Source organism: Musca autumnalis, unplaced genomic scaffold, assembly GCF_047663935.1.
Source record: "Musca autumnalis isolate F117 unplaced genomic scaffold, ASM4766393v1 scaffold_3, whole genome shotgun sequence".
NCBI lineage: Eukaryota > Metazoa > Arthropoda > Insecta > Diptera > Muscidae > Musca > Musca autumnalis.
The window spans coordinates 33,187,607-33,212,690 of NW_027411866.1; the positions used below are offsets into that span (position 1 = coordinate 33,187,607).

At 35.4% G+C, this 25,084-nt stretch overlaps 1 protein-coding gene across 2 annotated transcripts in view; it reads left to right on the forward strand.

Annotated features, from left to right (window-relative positions):
• Positions 1 to 25,084, forward strand: part of LOC141399644 (uncharacterized) — a 264,879-nt gene that overhangs the window by 127,679 nt on the left and 112,116 nt on the right. For both annotated transcript variants that reach the window (XM_073978762.1, XM_073978763.1), the window contains one exon: positions 21,497 to 21,686. The gene's annotated coding sequence lies outside the window, so the exon portion shown is untranslated. The remainder of the gene's footprint in view (positions 1 to 21,496; positions 21,687 to 25,084) is intronic.

The window sequence follows — 25,084 nt, forward strand, 5'->3', positions numbered from 1 at the left end:
AGGAATAAAGCTGCTTTAGAGACCAACGCCAGGGTCAATAGTTTTTTCCTCGGAAATACTTTCCCTTTCAAATTCTACCATTCGCTGATCCTACCTTTCAAAACCTATCCCAACACATTAAATTGTGATGTTTTGCTGGAATTGCAATAACAAACAAACAATCACAACAACACATGCCAAGATTGTCAGGCGAAAAATTCCAAACAAAAATTAAGCCAACAACAGCATCGTTGTTGGACTTCGAACACAGCGGTTTAATGACCCTGAAGAACCACCGAACAGAGTTATTGCAAATTTGAATTCGTTGTCTTTGGCACCCACAACATTTATTACAAACCATCGACTGACTTGAAACCGCCACCACCACGACAATCTGAGCATCAGTAATTCTACATTTGTGTTATTTTTTTTTTTTTTTTTGTATCTCTGTCCGTCTGTCTGCCAGGCATTCAGCCAAACAACCAGGCAGCCATCCAGTCATTCAGCCCAAAAGCTTTTGTTATGGAACACATATTTACGACCCCGGTTAACAAAAGATCACTCTGGAGATGGCTAGGACGACGACTATACAAAACCAAACAAAACTTAAAAAGGAATAATAATAATAACAACTACAGCAACAACAACAACACCAACAAAGCAACAGCAACAACCAAAAAGATAATTATACATGCATATCATTAATATTCATATTTTTTCACTTCGCCTTCATTACCATGTCTTAAGACAGCGCGATTGCAGAACATTCGAATGAACAACGAACGTTGCCTCACAATTGTTTCTGATAATCTCCCATATAACTCCCCTCCAGCAAATATCCTGCTTTGCTCTTCCAATATAATGAACAAAAATGAACAACAGATATTGTGGCTAACTGCACACGTAGAGTGAGCCAGAGTCCAGAGTTTTTCGGAGCTGCAATTTGCCGGCCACTCTCCTTCATTTGGGGGTCTTTTGTATTGCATCCGCCCACGACTTGCATTCATCCGTCCACACACAAAAACACCACACGGCAATGACGAAGAAGAAATCGAAGTTGAAGACGACGACGACAACTGTAAGCGTTTTTATTTAAGTGTTGCTGTAATCTGGGTCTGATGTTCTTGGCTGGCTGACTTGCTTTCCATTTGTAGCTTTTTTGAGTGCTTGGCGAATTGTAAATAATTTTGCGGTTGCCAATGGTGGTGGTGGGGCATTTAAATGTGTCTACCTCAACCGCAAAGTTTTGGAAAATTGTTCTAGTTGCTTATTATTATTTCAAGCTCCTCCGCATTACTCTTATTTTAATGGAATAACGCGGAATTCTACTCATCTAGTCTTCATTGGCGGCAGCAGCGGCCGCAACAACAATATTTGCGTCATCCACCTTCTACACATTACCAATGGGATCTGCAATAGGGTAAACGTTTTTGGGAGGATGCGACCAAAATTCTCGGCACTAGAAGAGGTTTTTTACATAAAAGTTTTATATCGAAATTCATGTCAAAACAGATTTTCCACAGGAATTCTTATCAAATATAAGATTTTCTATAGAAACTTTTGTCGATAACAAGAATTTCTATAGAAACTCCTGTTGATAACAAGAATTTCTACAGAAACACTTGTCGATAACAAGAATTTCTATAGAAACACTTATCGATAACACGAATTTCTATAGAAACGTTTGTCGATAACAAGAATTGCTATTGAAACTCTTGTCGATAACAAGAATTGCTATTGAAACTCTTGTCGATAACAAGAATTTCTATGGAAACTCTTGTCGATAACGAGAATTTCTACAGAAACTCTTTTCGATAGCAGGGATTTATGTTGGAACTCTTGTCGATAACAAGATTTTCTATAGAAACACTTGTCGATAACAAGATTTTCTATAGAAACTTTGGTCGATAACAAGAATTTCTATAGAAACTCTTGTCGATAACAAGAATTTCTATAGAAACTCTTGTCGATAACAAGAATTTCTATAGAAACTCTTGTCGATTACAATAATTTATATAGAAACACTTATCGATAACAAAAATCTATAGAAACTCTTGTCGATAACAAGAATTTCTATAGAAACTCTTGTCGATAACAAGAATTTCTATAGAAACTCTTGTCGATAACAAGAATTTCTATAGAAACTCTTGTCGATAACAGGAATTTCTATAGAAACTCTTGTCGATAACAAGAATTTCTATAGAAACTCTTGTCGATAACAAGAATTTCTATAGAAACTCTTGTAGATGACATGAATTTTTATAGAAACTCCTGTCGATAACAAGAATTTCTACAGAAACACTTGTCGATAATACGAATTTCAATAGATACGCTTGTCGATAACATGAATTGCTGTTGAAATTCTTGCCGATAACAGGAATTTCTATAGAAACTCTTTTCGATAGAAGGAATTTATGTAGAAACTCTACAGAAACTATTGTCGATAACAACAATTTTTATGGGAGCTCTTTTCGATAGCAAGTATTTCTATAGAAACTCTTTTCGATAGCAGGAATTAATGTAGAAACTCTTGTCGATAACAGGATTTTCTATAGAAACTATTGTCGATAACAAGATTTTATACCGAAACTCTTGTCGATAACAAGATTTTCTATAGAAACTTTTGTCGATAACAATAATTTCTATACAACCTTTGTCCATAACAAGAATTTCTATAGAAACTCTTGTCGATAACAAGAATTTTTATTGAAACTCTTGTCGATAACAAGAATTTTTATTGAAGCTCTTGTCGATAAAAGAATTTCTATAGAAACTCTTGTCAACAGCAAGATTTTTTATAGAAACTCTTATCAATAACAAGATTTTATACAGAGACTCTTGTCGATAACAAGAATTTCTATAGAAACTATTGTCGACAGCAAGAATTTCTATAGAAACTGTGGTCGATAACAAGAATTTCTATAAAAACTCTTGTCGATAACAAACATTTCTATACAAACTCTTGTCGATAACAAGAATTTCTAAAGAAAGTGTTGCCGACAACAAGAATTTCTATAGAAACTCTTGTCGACATCAAGAATTTCTATAGAAACTCTTATCGATAAAAAGAATTTCTTTGGAAACTTTTGTCGATAACAACAATTTCTATTGAAACTCTTGTCGATAACAAGAATTTTTATTGAAACTCTTGTCGGAAACGAGAATTTGTCGATAACAAGACCTATCGATAACAAGACTTTCTATAGAAACTCTTTTCGATAGCAAGATTTTCTATAGAAACCCTTGTCGATAACATATTTTTCTATAAAAAATCATGTCGATAACAAGATTTACTATAGAAACTCTTGTCTACAACAAGAATTTCTATAGAAACTCTTGTCTACAACAAGAATTTCTATAGAAACTCTTGTTGATAACAAGAATTTCTATAGAAACTCTTGTCGATAACAAGCATTTCTATAGAAACTTTTGTCGATAACAAGAATTCCTATAGAAACTCTTGTCGATAACAAGAATTTCTATAGAAACTCTTGTCGATAACAAGAATTTCTATAGAAACTCTTGTCGATAACAAGAATTTCTATAGAAACTCTTGTCGATAACAAGAATTTCTATAGAAACTCTTGTCGATAACAAGAATTTCTATAGAAACTCTTGTCGATAACAAGAATTTCTATAGAAACTCTTGTCGATAACAAGAATTTCTATAGAAACTCTTGTCGATAACAAGAATTTCTATAGAAACTCTTGTCGATAACAAGAATTTCTATAGAAACTGTTGTCGATCACAAGAATTTCTATAGAAACTGTTGTCGATCACAAGAATTTCTCTAGAAACTCTTGTCGATCACAAGAATTTCTATAGAAACTCTGTTCGATCACAAGAATTTCTATAGAAACTCTTGTCGATAACAAGAATTTCTATAGAAACTCTTGTCGATAACAAGAATATCTATAGAAACTCTTGTCGATAACAGGAATTTCTATAGAAACTCTTGTCGATAACGGGAATTTCTATAGAAACTCTTGTCTATAACAAGAATTTCTATAGAAACTCTTGCCGACAACTAAACTCCTGTCCACAACAAATTTTATTGAGACTCTTGTCGATAATAATAAATTCAATATGAACTTTTGTCGATAACAATAATTTCTATGGAAACTCTTATCGATAATAAGAATTTCTATAGAAACTTTTGTCGATAACAAACATTTCTATTAAAACTTTTGCCCACAAGAATATCTATAGAAACTTTTGTCGATTATTATAATTTCAATATACACTCTTTGCGATAACAATAATTTCTATGGACAAAAAGAATTTTTATAGAAACTCTTGTCGATAATAATAAGTTTAATATAAGCTTTTGTCGATAAAAGGAATTTATATAGAAACTGTTGTCGATAATAATAATTTGAATATAAACTCTTGTCGATAACAATAATTTCTATGGAAACTCTTATCCATAATAAAAATTTCTATAAAAACTCCTATCAATAACAAGAATTTCTATTTAAACTCTTGTTGATAACAAGAATTTCTATAAAAAGATTTCTAGATTTCATATCGACTGTTTGGATTTGTTTAGAAACTATTGTCGATAAAAACAATATCTGTAAAAACCCTTGAGGTTAAAAATGATTTCTTGAGAAACTTTTGTCGTTAACAAGCATTTCTATAGAAGCTCTTGTCGATAACAAGCTGTTCATTAGAAACTCTTGTTGATGACAAAGTTTTCTCAACATTCAAATTTTGCTACAAGAATTAGGTCTGAGATGGCAACCCTGTTCCACCAAGCTGCTGGGTAAACAAGGTGAAGTGTGCCAGAGGATCACTCATTGTGTATCGGTTTGTTGGGATATCAAGATTATGTTGTAAATTTTATATGCTCGGCTAGTAGGTATGTTGAGTGCCACAGCGTCTGTGCCAGCTCAAAAGGCCACCTTTGTACATCACCGGGGCGATGGAAGGGAGTGCGGCGGGCAATCGTGTAAAAAAGACAATCGCGAGCCTACAATGCATTCTGCATTCTTCAGTTTTACCAACAATTTCATGGGTGCAATAAAATAGCTGTGACTTATAGACATTTCTCTTCAAACAACAAACATGGAAACGACCAACAAAAAAGTTTCCAAACAATGGCTTTTGAGCCAAAGAGGAATTGGTTGTAGTAATAACCAGAAAATATTGCTACAACCAATTATTATTTTTTTCTTATTCTACAAAGCCCTGCTTGCATTAAGAAGCCTGTATGACTATACGCCAGCCTGCCAGCCAGCAAGCCTTAGCTGGGCATATGTAGATGAAGAGCTTTGACGTTTTAGTTGGCGGCCAACACGTAGTCCAGCCGTAGCCACATCGAAGTATTTGATTTCAAATACCCTAACACTTGGACTCTTTGATGAAGATTATTATTGTTGTAGTTGTTGTTGTTGCTGTTGTTATTATTTTTTGGTTAATTTGTTTGCCATGATTGCAGATTGCCAGGTATCGTTGCCCTATCGTGAATTTCGAAAACATTAATTAAAGCAAAGCAAGGCACCACTATTGTGTGGCATACTCGTATCTCTCCTCCATTGTTTTCAGGGGTAATTTTTAATCCTGGCCTCTTTGGGTAAATTCCTTCAATTGTGGTAGAGTGGTGGTAATGGTGGGGGATAATTTTTTCTTAGATTGGAGCAGCAAAAATAATTGCAGTTCGGTTATGGGAAACATATCTATAAGAAAAAATTTTGGCCCAAGGAATATTCTTTCTCAATTACTAATTTTCTATAGAATATCGACAGGAATGGAGATAAGAAATTTAGCTATAGACAAACGTTTCTATGAAAAGTTTTGTAATCGACTACAAAGCCAATAGAAAATTTTGTTATCGACAAAAATTTCCATAGGGAACTTTATTACATATATCATTTTTCCATTATCGTCAAGGGTTTCTATAGAAATTTTTGTAATCGATAAGACTTTCTATAGAAATTCATGTTATCCACAAATGTTTCTACAGAAAATCTTGTTCTCGACAAGATTTTCTATATCGACAACAGTTTCAATTCTTGTTAGCGATAAGAGTTTCTATAGAAATTCTTGATATCGAAAAGAGTTTTCATTAATAATCTTGTTATTGTCGAGGGTTTGTCCACACTAGAGCGATTTTAATGAAATAATTTCTTGAAATTAGGCGTTCTCAGATCGAGTAATTTCACGATTTTGCTGGCATCACCAAAGTAAAGGAACAAAGCTGATATCGACCAGGGTTTCTGTAGAAATTCTTTTTATATAAGAATTTCTATATAAAATCTTGTTACCGGCACGAATTTCTATATAAAATCTTTTCGACAAGGATTTCTACATAAAATCTTATCGACAAGAGTTTCTACAGAAATTGTGGTTATCGATAATGTCTCCTATAGAGCAAATTGTTATCGGAAAAGTTTCTTGTTATTGACAAAACCTCTTAGAGGAAATCTTGTACCGACAAGAGTTTCTATAGAAATTATTTATTTGGCAATAGTTTCTGTAAGCATTTTTGTTAGTCTGTGTGTAGACACACAAATTTCTCGGGAAAGTAAATTGAGTTTTTTGGGAGAGAGCGAAGAGGAAAGAGCTCCTCAATACTCTTTCCTACCCCCTATTGTCTAAAAACTGAATTTACTTTCCCGAGAAATTTGTGTGTCTAAACACGGACTTACCGACAAGAATTTCTATAGTTTCTATAGAAATGCTTGATATCATTAAGTTTCTGCAGAAATTCTTGATATCGAAAAGAGTTTCAATAAAAACAAAATTATTGCCAATGGTTTCTATAGAAATTATTTTTATAGAAAAGAACATCTAGGAAATTTTTGTTATCGCTACGATTTTTAAAAGAAACACTTTTTATCGACAAGATTTTTAATTAAAATTCTTGTTATCAAAAAGGGTTTCTATAAAAACTCTTGTTATCGACAAAAGTTTCCACAGAAATTATTTTTATTTTGTTGTTATCGACAAGATTTTTTTTAGAAATTCTTGTTATCGACAAGATTTTCTATAGAAATTCTGGTTATCAACAAGAGTTTCTATAGAAATTCTGGTTATCAACAAGAGTTTCTTTAGAAATTCTTGTTATCGACAAGAGTTTCTTTAGAAATTCTTGTTACCGACAAGAGTTTCTATGGAAATTCTTGTTATCGACAAGATTTTCTATAGAAATTCTTGTTATCGACAAGAGTTTCTATAGAAATTCCTGTTATCAACAAGAGTTTCTATAGAATTTCTTGTTATCAACAAGAGTTTCTATAGAATTTCTTGTTATCCACAAGAGTTTCTATAGAAATTCTTGTTATCCACAAGAGTTTCTATAGAAATTCTTGTTATCGACAAGAGTTTCTATAGAAATTCTTGTTATCGACTAGAGTTTCTATAGAAATTCTTTTTATCGACAAGAGTTTCTATAGAAATACTTGTTATCGACAATAGTTCCTCTAGAAATTCTTGTTATCGACAAGAGTTTCTATAGAAATTCTTGTTATCGACAGGGGTTTCTATAGAAATTTTTTTACCGAAAAGAGTTTCTATAGAAATTCTTGTTACCGGAAATAGTTAATAGAAATGTTTGTTATCCACAAGAGTTTCTACAGAAATTCTTGTTATCGACAAGAGTTTCTAAAAAAATTATTGATACCGACCAGAGATTCTATGCAATCTCATATTATCGACAACAAACCTTTTGTTATCTACAACTTTTCTATAGAAAATTATAGCTTTCGACATCTTTTCTGTAGTAAATTGTAGTTTTCAATACGACATCTTTTTGTTATCGAAATCTTTTCTAAAGAAAATTTTTCCTATCGCCAACTTTTTTTACAGAAAATTGTTTTTATCGACAATTTGTCTGTAGAGAATATTTGTTATCGACAAATTTTCAGTAGACAATTTTTGTTATCGACAAATTTTCTATAGAAGATTTTTGTTTCTATAGGAAGTCTTGTTATTGACAGGAGTTTCTATAGAAAATTTTGTAATCGACAAGAGTTTCTATAGAAATTCTTGTTACCGACCAGAGTTTCTATGCAAACTCCTATTATAGACAAGAAAAAGACTTTTCTATACAACTTCTCTAAAGAAAATTATAGCTATCGACAACTTTTTTATAGAAAACTATTGCTATGCACAACTTATCGATAGAAAAATGTAGTTAACGACAAATCTTCTATAAAAAAATAGTTATCGAGAACTTTTGTAAAGAAAATTGGAGCTTTTGACAGCTTTTCTATAGAAATTCTTGTTATCGACAAGAGTTTTTATAGAAATTCCTGTAATTGACAAGATTTTCTATAAAAAATTTTGTTATCGATACGACAACTTCTGTTATCGACATCTTTTTTCCAGAAAATTGTTTTTATCGACATCTTTTCTATAGAAACTTTTTGTTATCGACAAATTTTCTGTAAATAATTTGTGTTATCGACAAATTATCTGTAGAAAATGTTTGTTATCGACAAATTTTCTATAGAAAATTATTGAAATCGGCTAATTTTCTTTGAAAATTTTTGTTATCGACAAATTTGTTGTAGAAATTTTTTGTTATAGGCAACTTTTCTGTAGAAAATTTTTGTTATCGTTACATTTTCTATAAAATATTTTTGTAATCGACACATTTTTTACAGAATATTTTTGAAGCCGAAAAATTTTTTATAGAAATTGATGGTTATCGACAAATTTTCTATAAAAAAATTTTGTTATCGGCAACTTCTCTATAGAAAATTTTTGTTATCGAAAACTTTTTTATATAAAATTTGTGTTATCTACAACTTTTCTATAGAAAATTGTTGTTCTCGACAACTATTGCTATCGAGAAATTGTCTATAAAAAATTGTTGTTATCGACAACTTTTCTATAGAAAAAATGTTTGTAATCGACAACTTTTCTATAGAAAATTGTTGTTATCGACAACATTTTTATAGCAAAGTATTGTTAATGACAACTTCTCTATAGAGAATTGTTGTATCTATTGTTATCGATAACTTTTCTTAATAAAATTATTGTTATCGGCAATAGAAAATTGTTGTTTCTATAGAAAATTATTATTATCGAAAACTTTTCTATAGAAAATTGTTGTTATCGACAACATTACCACAGATAATTGTTGTTAGCGACAACTTTTATATAGAAAATTATTGTTATCGACATCTTTTCTATAGACAATTGTTGTTATCGACAACTTTTCTATAGAAAAAAGTTGCTATTGACAACTTTTCTATAGAAAAATGTTGTTATCGATAACTTTTCTGTAGAAAATTATTGTAATCGACAGCTTTTGTATAGAAAATTGTTGTTATCGACAAATTTTCTATGAGCAATTGTTGTTATCGACAACTTTTCTATGGAAAATAGTTGTTATCGACAACAGTTCTATAGAAAATTGTTGTTATCCACAACTTTTCTAAAGAAAATTGTTGTTCTTGCCAACTTTTATATAGTAAACTTTTGCTATTGACATCTTTTCTTAAGAAAATCGTTATTGTCGCCAACTTTTCCATAGAAAATTGTTGTTATCGTTATTTGTCTATGGAAGATTTTTGTTATCGCCAACTTTTCTATAGAAAATTGTTGTTATCGCAAAATTTTCTCTTCGTAAAGCCCTCCAGTTAATGTTTCGCATATTGACAATTTGCTTTACTGTACTTTGTAGTGCGCTTTGGTTTAATTTATCATACTATTCGTTCCTAGCTCCTCTCCCTGTCACCTTAGGTAATTACACTATACCACATTAGTTTTCCCTCCAAATAGCTAATAATTGCCCAGTGTAATCGTTTTGCAATTTCCTTCAACCATTTTAATTGTCATCAGAGTCGTGTGTTGAAATAGCTATTCATAGCTCCTCACGATTTCAAAATGGAAAATATTGCGTGCATTTAAATGCCAGTGCGAAGATCCAATTAAAAAAAAATCCACTGAACAAAAGCCTACAAAGCCCTGGAACTTTGTCAACAACTTGCAAACTATTATTAAAATGCCATTAATTTGCATATTCATGCAGGGATGCACTCTTTTGTTAGACAATTAATTAATTTGACATAAATTGTTGCTGTAAATGGCTGACGTGATAGTCGGACATCCAGTCAGTCAGTCAGACACTCAGTCATTCATTGATTGGATGTAAAATATCATGCGTCGGATATATGGTTGGCTAACAATACAGCTCAACAGCCAATTGCAATTGAGCTTTATGCAATTGCCAGGCAAAGAGTAGGGGACAATTACAACAATGTCAAGTAGAACCAATTAAAAAATTATTTTGCAAAAAATTATAGAGGTTCTAGAGGGGGAGAGACAAGGAGAAATGTAAGAAAATGAGAAAGCAATTTATGGAAAAAATACAAAGCCCAATTAAATGGGAAGATTCCGTAATGCCTTGCCAACTACATAGTTTGGAAAAATGATGATTGCTGTTCTGCTCAAAACCACAACCTAAAGACCCTTAATTAAAATTTGCATGTCAACTTAAATAGAAGTTTAGAAAAAGCATAGCTTATTGTTGTTGTTGCTGTTACTGTTACTAGCCCATTATCATCTATTGTTCAAATGACAAAACATTTCTTGGAAACTATGACCATACTCTTGGTCATACTTCAGTTCCAACCACAATGCCTGCCTTCCAGCAGTCTTCCGTGTGACATTTTCTTGTCACGGCTGCTGCTTCTTCTGCATTATGTTTTGAGGCTAATTTCAGTTGGAAAAACTTTGTAAAATGCAACACTTTGAAACGACAGCAACAATGACAACAACGACACAACCAACGAAACAACATTACAAGGCTTGTGGGGAAACGGGATGAAATGCAAAAGAGGCTAAGTGCAAGGAATTTTTTGGGAAGTAGATAAAATGCAGAAAGGAATAAATGTAATGAAACTATTAAGTCCACAATCCTTCAACTAGATTTAATTTGGGAGACATTCCTTTCGATAGTTATCGTGTCAATCCTACCTTTTAAGTTGGTCACGGTAGGATTTTTTTGGGCTTTTGGGTCATTATTTCAGGAAGCATGGACTTGCCCATGAAAAAATATATCGATGTAATCGGAATCACATGGACTACCTTCGCTTGAAATTTCGAAGCAACCTTCGAACAAACCTTAAACGAAAATTTTGAACTTTTACGAAGGAGGTGCTCGAAGGATTAGTCCTATATATAGTCCAAGGAGTGATATTTCTTGGAACTTGATGTACATTTGACAGAAATATTACAATAAAGTTTGGGCCAATTTCAGACACTCCTCTCGATTATCCTCACCATGGGCGATTGAAGAATAGGATTTTTAGAGCTTTTTGACCATTATATCAGGAAGCATGGACTTGCCACGAAAAATCAGTTCATCACTGTTAACAGGACCACAAGTTCGGAAAACAATTATAAAACAATCCTCGAACAGACCATTTGTGAGGGAGGTACACGAAGATGTTGTTCGATATAGACCTTCTTGGAACTTGATGCAGGTTTGTAAGGAAATTTAGGATGTGTAATGTTTCGGCCAAGTCGGATAATAACTTCGTAAATTATCGTGCTCATCAGTTATTATTGTTGTAGTTACGCAACTATGTTCGTAAGTATATCTTTCACTTGTCTGGTTCTGGTTTCTCTGTGTCCAGATTAAAAAAATTCTGTAACTGGACTGGCGGCGTCCGGAAACAGTTTAATGGGGTTAACTGGGCAGCTACACAAATGCAGCGTGTCGTGCGATCCCAATCCACATGTTGGGTATCGTGCCATCAATTCGGGCCCAATACGAATTGAGGCGAATCCATCGTCAGGATCTTGATTGGCCTGAAAACACAGTGTTTGCCTTGACATTCTTCTGCTGTAATGGATGGGGGTCCGAGTACAGCACACACATTGTACCGTTGAACTACCTGCGCAAATGCAATTCAGGCAGCCTGATAGGTTTTTTTGAGTTAGAGGTTCTCGCTTGTACCTTTGGACCTCTGGATTATGAAGATCTCTTTCGACGTGCCAGGGTGGGAGAAGCCTGTCTGCTAGAGTGTGGCGGGGATGCTCACGTTTATAGCACCTATCTTGTTTTGCTGATGCACCGGTAAACTCTCCTTTTCCTAATTAAAATGGTCATGTGGAGGCAGCTTGATTCGCTCTTCAAAGCGGAATTCTAGCAGGTTTGAATATTATTTTACAGCGTTGCGCTAACATTTGCATCGCATACTGACGCCCCATAGCTTACCACAGACCGGCCTATTGCTTTGTTAGGGGCCTCTCATGCTAACGGCGCTAACACCCAAGCAGCTACTAAATCGACAATATTGGTTTTTGTTCTGATGCACCGGTACAATATTCGTCCCTTCATGATAATGGTCCACTGGTGTCATGAGGAGGCAGCCTGTTGCAGTTCTCAGGGCGGCATTCTGGCAGGTTTGAATATTCTTCCACTGTGTAGCGCTAACATTGGCTAACCACACTTGCGTCTCATAGCTTACCACAGAGTATTGCCTTATAAGAGGTCAACAAGTTGTCAGCACCGCAAGTGCTGCGGGCTAGCGACTTGAGGACCTTGTTTCTACTTCTGTAATACAATTCCCTAATTGATTTTTTTTAATTACCGACAAGGTTTGGTATTCACAGGAATAGCTATGACTATGACTTGCGCGGTTGACTTAAACATGCTATCGACCGTTCCACCCAACATTTTGAAGTAGTTAGAGGTCGAAATCAGGACACCATCGACAATATGTTCCGACAGAGCCTCATTTCAGCCATCCAGGTGGTAAACAGTATAGTAGTGGATTTAGCGGCGGATATTTTCATTTTCCTCAGATGGAACAATACCACTAAGTCAGCTATGTAGACATCTCACCTATCACATACAGTCTGTCGCAAAAATTAGTATACACCGTTGAAACCAAAATGTATTAGGGATAAATATCACTATAACTTATTGAAAAGAACAAACAATTAGTTTTATTTGATAGACAAGAAGGTTGTCTTCCGTAATAACAATTAAAAGTGCGCAATATTTGCATACATTAGCAAATGTACGGTTCGAATCCCAAAAATACCAAAATTTATGTCGCAAAAGTTAGTATACAACGGAGAATCCTCGTGAAACTGTGTAAAAAATTCTTGATATTTTAGAACATAATGAAACTAAATCTGTACTTAAGATCATAAAGAGTATATTTATTGGTTTTAATGGCAGTTATAGTACAATTCCAACGTACATTGGATCTCAAAATCCACAAAAAATGGTCATCTACAAATACAACAACTGCAGTGACAAAATTCCGGGTGTTATGTCCTGTTTATGAATTCTAAAGCCATGAAATGCTCAGAAAAGCTCTAAAGTTTCAATATGGGGTGATCTTGATCGAGTTTCGGCTTGTCCTTTTAGGAAAAAATGAGAATTTCTTGAAGGAAACCCATACGTTTGAGGCCATTGCCCTTTTGAAACATGTAATAATCCTTAATCCTTACACATAAGGACTTTCCTTATGAGTTAATTTTATCATAAATGTTGCCCCCTTCATATTCCCACCAAAAGTAAATAGTAGGAGAACCACAAGGTCCGTTGTAAGCCTTACAGTTATTCTGTCGTACCGGCCTTTCAGCAGTATCGGATATGCTTCTCGTGTCCCTAGTGTATAATTTACTACTAATGTCTAATGAACTACTTCTAACTGATCCATTTAGTTGTATTTTGGTCCTAAGTGAAGCCAACATAGCTTTTCAGAAAGTTTTTGCACAATCCATGCGTTATAACAGCAGAGAAAGCTCTGTATTAAAATTTTAAATTAGCTATCACATCCTTCTGTGGTGGTGGAGTATCACTGTAGGGCTAACACCAGAACTTGAAGTTCCCCCACTATTTATTTTTGGTGGGAATGTGAAAAGGGACATAATTTGTGAGAATATTAACTGAAAAGGAAAGTCCTTATTAGTAAGGATTAAGGATTATTACATGTTTCAAAAGGACAACGGCCTCAAAAGTATGGGTTTCCTTCAAGAAATTCCCGTTTCTTCGAAAGGGACAAGTCGAAACTCTATCACGATCACCCCATATTGAAACTTTAGAGCCTTTCTGAGCATTTCATGGCTTTAAAATTCATAAACAAGACATAACACCCGGAATTTTGTCGCTACAGTTGTTATATTTGTAGATGACCAATTTTTGTGGATTTTACGATCCAGTGTACGTTGGACTTGTTACTATAAGTACTATAACTGCCATAAAAACCAATTAATATACTCTTTATGATCTTAGGTACAGATTTAGTTTCATTTTGTTCAAAAATATCAAGAATTTTTTACACAGTTCCAGGAGGATTCTCCGTTGTATACTAACTTTTGCGACATAAATTTTGGTCTTTTTGGGATTCGAACCGTGCATTTGCTAATGTATGCAAATATTGCGCACTTTTAATTGTTATTACGGAAGACAACCTTCTTGTCTATCAAATAAAACTAATTGTTTGTTCTTTTCAATAAGTTATAGTGATATTTATCCCTAATACATTTTGGTTTCAACGGTGTATACTAACTTTTGCGACAGACTGTATGCCATCGAGGATAGGAACCGACACCAAGGTTGTACAATCATCCCCATACACTCAAAAAGGTAGAGGATCAACAGTTCTGAAGATAAAACCCGCCTTGGGGAACTCCCTGTTTCACTCTGCTGGTCTTCGACCCCTTATTTCTGAATTCCATGTAGTCTCTATGCCCTAGAACAGCTGGCCATTTTGAACGGTAACGAAGGACTTCGGCATGTTCTGTTTAAGTCTTCGACTGATATGTGTGAATATGGCATGTAATACTCTTGTGAAGCTGTGCAATTTCCGGTATCTATGCTGATTTTGGGCAGCTGGGAAACTTCTTTTTATCATGGGAAGGAGTAGTGCTTCTAGAATATTTGCTACTTGCGACAAGAGGGACATCGACCTGGCATCTTTACCTGGCGTAAGTGGATGCTAACTTTCCAGTGTTCTGCTACAATACCGATGGCTAACGACAAATTGAGAATACTTGTCAAATACTCGACTCCAGGTTCATCCATTTGCTTAAGCATTACCACCGAGATAGGGTGGGGACCCAACGCATTGTATAATTTCGCGTTTCAGATTGCATCTTTTCATCGTAAATTATGGTGGCACCTCATTGGCTGGAAGGGCTCTTATATCACTCCTGAATTGCCGATTAAAATAACAAGTGTACCTTTTCGGATCTGTCACTATCACGCCGTTGAAAGTAACAGCCTTTCTAACATACTTCTTTCCCGGATTCAAGAGTGATATAACCGTTTCCCACAATTTGCTTAATTCTGTACCAATGTCGCATTGCTTTAGGTGTTCAGATGGTCTAGCCACTTTTTCCGCTTAGGCTCGCATACTAGTCTATTGACTTCAAGACCAAGTTCCCTAACTTTTGGGTCTTCAGGATTCGTACGACGCAGCTCATCACGCTCATTTGCTAGTCTCGTCATATCTGCTCGGAAATTTGGTCTAATTTTGGATATTCGACCAGCAGGTATGTAGCGAGCATCTGCAGCTGTGATGATGCCCCGGAAAATTCTCTCAGCTACCCGAGGATCTGAGGGAATGCGTAGCTCCATAAAGCGGTGTTTGGTAAATTCACTGAACCCTTGCCAATCAGGTTTTCTATTTTTCAGAAAAATACGGTGGTCAACGGACGGAGACGATGATAGGAACATGATATCAGCAAGGGAAATTACGGGTTGCTAGGACACGTCATTTATGAGACCTGGTGCCACAATGGTGATGTCTGGCGAGCTGTGAAAATCTTCTCTCACGTTCGTAAGAGCGTTTTCGTTCACCGTACAAACAGTGGAGCAATCAAGTCGCAGTCATTGCCTCGGACGGAATGCCAAAGCTCATGACGAGCATTGAATTCCCCTACTACCATAGGGTAATTGCCCTCCAAAAGCGAACTAATCTCAGACACATAGGTCACTGGAACCAAGCTCAAGTGAGATATGTCTGTACTGCACATACTGGTGCATAAGGAAGACAAGTCTTCCTGTACTTCTTGTACGAAATTTTCGCATAACTTTGTTACCATCGCAACGTTGCAAGCTACATGTGACGTTGAACATTGTTTCCTGCATCCCGATGACCATGGTGTTTTTCCGACTCATAAAGTCTACAATTTCGCTGGCCGTTTCGCAGACCATTGTAATTTAATTGCAGGAACGATGAATTTCCAAGGCGCTGAACAACAACATGTGGTGTTAAATGGTGCGTGTGTTTTTGTTGGAGGGACTGCGAGGGTGTTTCGTATTCTATCACACAGATTTCCTTTACTTCAATTGCTTCTTCCGATATTACTGCTGCCCTTCCATGTCCGTTTTCACATTGTATGATTCTATTGCTTCTGCTACTGTTTTTGTGTAATTGTTAAACAGGTCACTCTCTCTTGTACCTCCCCCCATTGGTGTTAAAGAATAGTCGCCATCTGACTCTCCTCTGGCTATATGCGTGAACTATTAACGTTCAGAGCTCCGATTCACTCGCGAGTGAAAATTTGGGGGGAGGTGGTAATTTCTTTTAGGTGCAATATTTTTGGTGATTGTGGGGCAAATGTTTTTTGGGGTGGGATAAGTTGTTGTTTGGTGTTGGGGAGGGGGCAAAATTCTCCCCTCAACTTGCTCGAAGTCGAGAAGAGTTTCACTCGCGAGTGGAATTCGAGCGAGTATTCGGAGCTCTGTTAACGTTATTTCTTTAAGAAGCTCTAGCTTAACTATAAATGGGGTTTCTTCAAGGAACTTTAGTTGAACTATAAAAGTGTTTTCTTCATGAAACTCTAGTTGAACTATAAACGTGATTTCTTTAAGGAACCTTAACATAACTATAAAGTGATTTCTTCATGTAACCCTAATTGAGCTATAAACGTGGTGTTTTCTTCATGAAACCCTAGTTGAGTTATTGACGTTCTTCATGGAACTCTAGTTGAACTACAAACCTGGTTTATTCATGGGAATCTAGTTGAAATAGATATACACGTAGTTTCTTCATGAAACTCTAGTTGAACTATAAACGTGGTTTCTTCATGGAACTCGTGTTGAACTATAAATGTGGTTCCTTAAAGGAACTCTAGTTGAACTATAAAAGAGGTCTCTTCATGAAAGAATAGTCTAGTTGAACTATAAACGAGGTCTCTTTATGGAACTCTGGTTGAACTATAAACGTGATTTCTTTAAGGAACCTTAACATAACTATAAAGTGATTTCTTCATGTAACCCTAATTGAGCTTTAAACGTGGTGCTTTCTTCATGAAACCCTAGTTGAGTTATTGACGTGGCTTCTTCATGGAACTCTAGTTGAACTATAAACCTGGTTTATTCATGGGAATCTAGTTGAAATAGATATACACATGGTTTCTTCATGGAACTCTTGTTGAACTATAAATGTGCTTCCTTAGAGGAACTCTAGTTGAACAATAAACGAGGTCTCTTCATGGAAAAATAGTTCTATAAACGTGGTTTTTTCAGGAACTCTTGCTGAATCATAGACGATATTTTTTAACAAACCTCAGTTGAACTATAAACGTGCTTTCTTTAGGGAATTACATACTTTCATATTTTTCCCTAGATTTCAATCCCTGATGCTAATGTCACCTGCATAAACAAGTAGCATATTCTATTTTGTATATAGTGTGCCATATCCTTCTCCAACTGCATGTCGAAATCATCAAAAACTCTGTGGACATTTCAAATCCAATTTATTTTTCTCGTTCAACGTAATTATTCTACATTTTAACCAACCGAAAACCCCTTGAGTTTTCTCATCACCATCAACATTAAATGTAGCATCACTGCATACAAAAAAAAAAAAAAACAAGTTGACACAAAATTCAAATTAGTTTTTGAATTTCAGCTAAACAAGGAAAACATGGCCATGAATGACAACAGTTTTAACCCAGTTTTGTTAACAACATTTAGTGGCTCTTTTGGGAAATGTACAAAAACAAAAACTAACAAGAATTAACATTTTCATGGGTACATAATGAACATAATTAGCTTTTAGTTGCGTTGCAAACATTTTGCATTTAAAATAAGAAATGCAACTGAAGACTGGCATACTTTTAGGTCACTTGTTAATACACAATACATTGCATATTTTTAGGAGAAAGAGAAATTTTGAGCGAAAATTGTAATTGTTGTGGTCAGGGAGGGGGAAGCTTTGGCCTTCGAAAACAAAGGTCACGTTAGGGAAAATCATTCGTACCCTCCAACAATTAGGAAAAATTGGAAAAAATAGAACGAAAATAATATTGGTTTCGATAATGAGGGGTTTTGGGCACACAAAGTGCCACATTATAGATAAATTGATTCAAATATGAAGGATATATCTACCAATTTTGGTCGAGGGGACCTATAGTATATACGCTTTGAATTAGGAACTCTTCCCTGTAGCGGTGGAACTGGTCATTCGGATCATAAACATGGTTTCTTTAAGGAACTCTAGCAAAACGATAAACGTGGTATCTAATTGAACTACAAACGTGACTTTTTTAAGGAATCCTAATTGAACCCTGCCATTTCTTCAGTTGGCCTATTAACCTGGTTTCTTTTGGGAACTCTAGTTGGACTCTAAACGTTGTTTCTTTAAGAAACCTCAGTCTCTACCTGAACGATAAAGTTGGTTTCTTCAAGGAACTCGTGGAACAATAAACGTCGTTTCTTCAAAGAACACAGGCTGAATCATAAACATGGTTTCTGCAAAGAACTCAGGCTGAATCATAAAGATGGTTTCTTTGAGGAACTCTAAATGAACTATGAACATGGTTCCTTTAAGAAACTCTAGTTGAGCTATAAACAAACCTGGCTCCTTCAGGGAACTCTAGCTTCAAGCAACTCAAGTTAAAGTATAAACGTGGTTCCTTTGAGGAACTCTAGTTGAACTATAAACGTGGTTTCTTCAAAGAACTCTAGTTGAACTAAAAACGTGGTTTATTTAAGGAACTCTAGATGAACTATACACGTGATTCCTTTAAAGAATTCTAGTTGAACTATAAACGTATTTCCTTTAAAGAAATCTAGTTGAATTATAAACGTGGTTCCTGTAAGAGACTCTTGTTGAACTATTAACGTGGTTCCTTTAAGGAACTCTACCTGAACTATTGACGTGGTTCCTTTAAGGCACTCTAGTTGAACTATTAACGTGATTGCTTTAAGGAACTCTAATGAACTTTAAAAACTCCAGTTGAACGATAAACGTGGTTCCTTTAGGGAACTGTGGTTAAACCTGTGGTCAAGGGGACCTATAGTATATACGCTTTGAATTAGGGACTCTCCCCTGTAGCGGTGGAACTGGTCATTCGAATCATAAACATGGTTTCTTTAAGGAACTCTAGCAAAACGATAAACGTGGTATCTTTAAAGAATTTTCATTGAATTACAAACGTGATTTAAGCAATTCTAATTGAACTACAAATGTGATTTCTTTAAGGAACACTAATTGAACTCTGCCATTTCTTCAGTTGGCCCATTAACCTGGTTTCTTTTGGGAACTCTAGTTGGACTTTAAACGTTGTTTCTTTAAGAAACCTCAGTTGAACTCTACCTGAACCATAAAGTTGCTTTCTTCAAGGAACTCGTGGAACAATAAACGTCGTTTCTTCAAAGAATACAGGCTGAATCATAAACATGGTTTCTTCAAAGAACTCAGGCTAAATCATAAACATGGTTTCTTTGAGGAACTCTAAATGAACTATGAACGTGGTTCCGTTGAGGAACTCTAGTTGAACTATAAACATGCTTCCTTCAAGCAACTCAAGTTAAAATATGAACGTGGTTCCTTTGAGGAACTCTAGTTGAACTATAAACGTGGTTCCTTTAAAGAATTCTAGTTGAACTATAAACGTATTTCCTTTAAAGAACTCTAGTTGAATTATAAACGTGGTTCCTGTAAGGGACTCTTGTTGAACTATTAACGTTGTTCCTTTAAGGAACTCTACCTGAACTATTGACGTGGTTCCTTTAAGGGACTCTAGTTGAGCTATTAACGTGATTGCTTTAAGGAACTCTAATGAACTTTAAAGAACTCTAGTTGAACGATAAACGTGGTTCCTTTAGGGAACTCTGGTTAAACCTGTACAAGGACTATAAACTAGGCTTCCTTAAAGGCGGAACATTTTTCGAAATACGTCGACTTTTAAGGCCTAAGTGGAGAAATTTAAATGTGACTTCTATCAAATGAAAATTCTCTTGCAAATCGTTTGAAGTTGTGGCCCCATAAACTTCGATTGAAAGAATTCAAGTGTAGTTTCTAAAAGATCCATAAAGATTTTCTAGGCCTGCAAGGCCTTTAATGAACTTAAACGATGTTTCCTCATTAAAGGCCACTAGTAGACCTTTGGACTCGGTCTCTCTTAAAACCTCTAGAAGGATTTTAATCATGACTTGGGAAAAGATCGCTTTACGCAACTTAAACGTGGTTTCTATCAATTTCTGAGGAACAATCCTAAATGTGGTTTCTTCAAAGATGTGGATTATCTGAAGGTCTAAAAAATTGACTTCTCGTTCAAAATGGTTTCAAAACTAATCATAAAATTCAATGAAATTAATTAATTTAAAATCAAATAATATTCGTAATGGGTCTTCTACAAATTGTTCTTTAAGAAGAATCCCACGTTTATAGTTCTGATAGTTATTCCCCATTATCCATACCAAATACATCTCATTTTACCTACCCAAATTACCTCATGAAACTGCATTTTTTCGTTGCCAACCAATTGTTGTCCAATACCTTGCAACATTAGCACAAAACACGTGCAACAATTCTGGAATTCTTATCACCACTAACAATAGCTTCATCAGCATCGGCTATTACGAATAACCAACCCACAATGAAAAAAAAACCAGAAAATGACACAATTCTCTTGCACAGGATAATAGCTCTAAACATGGCCACAAAACAATTCGCATCAACAGTCTCACCATAATAATCGTCATCATTAACCTAATGATGATCAGTATACGGTGTTATTATGGCAAAAGATAAGGAGCCCAAAGAACAAAAAAGCCCATAACAAAACACCAACGAGAAAAAGTGGAACTAGAAAAAAAGTCCTATTTAATACAAAAGCTAGTTGAGATAATACACAGGACATCAACAATTGTCAGATATTCTAACACAATCTCCCCCCGCTTTCGCCTTCATCATCCATCTACTTATCCATTGCCAAAAAATAAACTATCAACACTGCACGTTTAGCTCATTAAGGAAAAGTTTAGTGACTTGTCGATCTGTGTGGTTGATGTTCTGGAGCACCCAAAAGAAAAACACACAGAGGGGAAAAGTGAACGAAAACATTTGGAAAATTGTGTCATGGCATTAAACGATGATATGGCATTGCTAAGGCATTACATCAATGCTTTTATCTGGTGTTAAAATGTTATTTGCCATTCACACCTTCGCATAGCCTCCTCTTCGTTTCCTCCTCAAACCAAAAGAACCATTCAATCCATGGATTAAAACTAAATTCTCAAAAAATTGCCAAAGCCATTTCTATTTTTATTCATTTTGCTTTTTTCTCTAATTCTCTTTTCAGTTTTTGCACTTTGGCACTTGTCACCATTAATTAAAGTCCATAAACTATGTGCAAGTGTCCGTCTCGCAGAGGGTAACTACAACGTCAACAAAAGTGACCATATTTACAATGGCTTGGCTAATGAAAGCGGTATATTTCAAACGTTAACTCATCAATGCAACACTCCTTAAGCGAGGAGATATTATTAAAGGTAAGTTTAGGGCTCAATAATGAATTCTTTGAAATTATTTTCCAATGCGCCTACAGAATAAAATGAACGGAAAATTCGAGATGAACCGTTAAAGTGGTTCTTTGAGGAACTCAAGGTGAACCACAAACGTGGTTTTTAAATGAGCTCTACGAGAGCCATAAACATGGTTTCTTTAAGGAACACTAGGTGAACCATAAACATGGTTTCTTAAAGAACTTTGTTATTTTAAGGAACTGTAGTTGAGCGTGGTTTCTTTATGGAACTCTAATTGAACGCGGTTTCTTTAAGGAACTCTACTAAAATGAGGTTCCTTCAAGGAACTCTTGTTGAGCCTGGTTTCTAAAGGGAACTCTGGTTTCTTTAAAGAAATCTATTTGAACGTGGTTTCTTTAAGAAACCCTAGTGGAAAGTGTTTTTTTTTAAGGAAATTGAACATGGTTTCTTTGAGGAACCCTAGTTGAACGTGGTTTCTTTAAGGAACTCTAGTTGAACATGGTTTCTTTGCGGAACTCTAGTTGAACGTGGTTTCTTTAAGAACGTGGGTTCTTTAAGGAACTCTAGTTGGACTTTGTTTTTGTTAAGGAACTCCAGTTGAACGTGGTTTCTTTAAGGAACTCTAGTTGAACGTGGTTTTTTTAAGGCACTCTAGTTGAACGCGGTTTCTTTAAGGAACTCTAGTTGAAAGTGGTTTCTTTAAGGAACTCTAGTTGAACGTTGTTTCTGTTAAGAAACTCCAGTTGAACGTGGTTTCTTTAAGGAACTCTAGCTGAACTTGGGTCCTTTAAGGAACTCTAGTTGAATGTGGTTTCTTTAAGAAACTCTAGTTGAAGGTGGTTTCTTTAAGAAACTCTAGGTGAACGTGGTTTCTTTAGGGAACTTAAGTTGAACGTGGTTTATTTTAGGAACTCTAGTTGAACGTGGGTCCTTTAAGGAACTCTAGTTGAATGTGGTTTCTTTAAGGAACTCTAGTTGAATGTGGTTTCTTTAAGAAACTCTAGTTGCAGGTGGTTTCTTTAAGAAACTCTAGGTGAACGTGGCTTCTTTAGAGAACTTAAGTTGAACGTGGTTTCTTTTAGGAAGTCTAGTTGAACGTGGTTGCTTTAAGGAACTCTAGTTGGTTTCTTTAAGGCACTCTAGTTGAACGTGGTTTCTTTAGGGAACTTAAGTTGAACTTGTTTTCTTTAAGGAACTCTAGTTGAACGTGGGCCCTTATGGAACTCCAGTTGAATGTGGTTTCTTTAAGAAACTCCAGGTGAACGTGGCTTCTTTAAGGAAATCTAGGTGAAAGTGGCCTTATGGAACTCCAGTTGAATGTGGTTTCTTTAAGAAACTCTAGGTGAACGTGGCTTCTTTAAGGAAATCTAGTTCAACGTGGTTTCTTAGGGGAACTCTAGTTGAAAGTGGGTTCTTTAACGAACTTAAGTTGATAATAGTTTCCTTAAGAAAATCTAGTTGAAAGTGGTTTCCTTAAGAACGTGATTTTTTAAGGAACCTCTGGTTTAACGTGATTTCTTTAAGGAACTCTAGTTCAACGTGGTTTGCTTATGGAAATCTAGTTGAACGTGGGTCCTTAAAGGAACTCTAGTAGAATGAGGTTCCTTTAAGGAACTCCAGTTGAGCGTGGTTTCTTAAGGGCATTCTAGTTGAACGTGGTTTCTTTAAGGAACTCTAGTGGAACTGTTTTTTAAGGAACTCTAGTTGAACTTGGTTGCTCTAAGGAACTCTAGTTGAACGTGGTTTCTTTGAGCAACTCCAGTTGAACGTGGTTTCTTTAAGCAACTCCAGTTCAACGTGGTTCCATTAAGGAACTTGAGTTTCACGTGGTTTCTTTACAGAACTCTAGTTGAACTTGGTTTCTTTAAGGAACTCTAGTTTAACTTGGTTTCTTTAAGGAACTCTAGTTGAAAGTGGTTTCTTTAAGGAACTCTATTTGAAAGCGGTGCATTAAGACATTCTAGCTAAACTATAAACGTAGTTTCTTTAAGGAAATTTAGGTGAGATATAAACCTGATCTCTTCAAGGAACTCTAGCTGAACTGTAAACGTGGTTTCCTTAAGGAACTCTAGTTGAACTGTAAACGCGGTTTTCATAAGGAACTCTAGTTGAACTGTAAACGTGGTTTTCATAAGGAACTCTAGCTGAACTGTTTCTTTACTCTACTCTAGGTGAACGTGGTTTCTTTAGGGAACTTAAGTTGAACGTGGTTTATTTTAGGAACTCTAGTTGAACGTGGGTCCTTTAAGGAACTCTAGTTGAATGTGGTTTCTTTAAGGAACTCTAGTTGAATGTGGTTTCTTTAAGAAACTCTAGTTGCAGGTGGTTTCTTTAAGAAACTCTAGGTGAACGTGGCTTCTTTAGAGAACTTAAGTTGAACGTGGTTTCTTTTAGGAAGTCTAGTTGAACGTGGTTGCTTTAAGGAACTCTAGTTGGTTTCTTTAAGGCACTCTAGTTGAACGTGGTTTCTTTAGGGAACTTAAGTTGAACTTGTTTTCTTTAAGGAACTCTAGTTGAACGTGGGCCATTATGGAACTCCAGTTGAATGTGGTTTCTTTAAGAAACTCCAGGTGAACGTGGCTTCTTTAAGGAAATCTAGGTGGAAGTGGGCCTAATGAAACTCCAGTTGAATGTGGTTTCTTTAAGAAACTCTAGGTGAACGTGGCTTCTTTAAGGAAATCTAGTTCAACGTGGTTTCTTAGGGGAACTCTAGTTGAAAGTGGGTTCTTTAACGAACTTAAGTTGAACATAGTTTCCTTAAGAAAATCTAGTTGAAAGTGGTTTCCTTAAGAGCGTGATTCTTTAAGGAACCTCTGGTTTAACGTGATTTCTTTAAGGAACTCTAGTTCAACGTGGTTTGTTTATGGAACTCTAGTTCAACGTGTCTCCTCTAAGCAACTCTAGTTGAACGTGGGTCCTTAAAGGAACTCTAGTAGAATGAGGTTCCTTTAAGGAACTCCAGTTGAGCGTGGTTCCATTAAGGAACTCTAGTGGAACTGTTTTTTAAGGAACTCTAGTTGAACTTGGTTGCTCTAAGCAACTCTAGTTGAACGTGGTTTCTTTAAGGAACTCTAGTTGAACGTGGTTTCTTTAAGCAACTCCAGTTCAACGTGGTTCCATAAAGGAACTTGAGTTGCACGTGGTTTCTTTACAGAACTCTAGTTGAACTTGGTTTCTTTAAGGAACTCTAGTTGAAAGTGGTTTCTTTACAGAACTCTAGTTGAACTTGGTTTCTTTAAGGAACTCTAGTTGAAAGTGGTTTCTTTAAGGAACTCTATTTGAAAGCGATCCATTAAGACATTCTAGCTAAACTATAAACGTAGTTTCTTTAAGGAAATTTAGCTGAGATATAAACCTGATCTTTTCAAGGAACTCTAGCTGAACTGTAAACGTGGTTTCCTTAA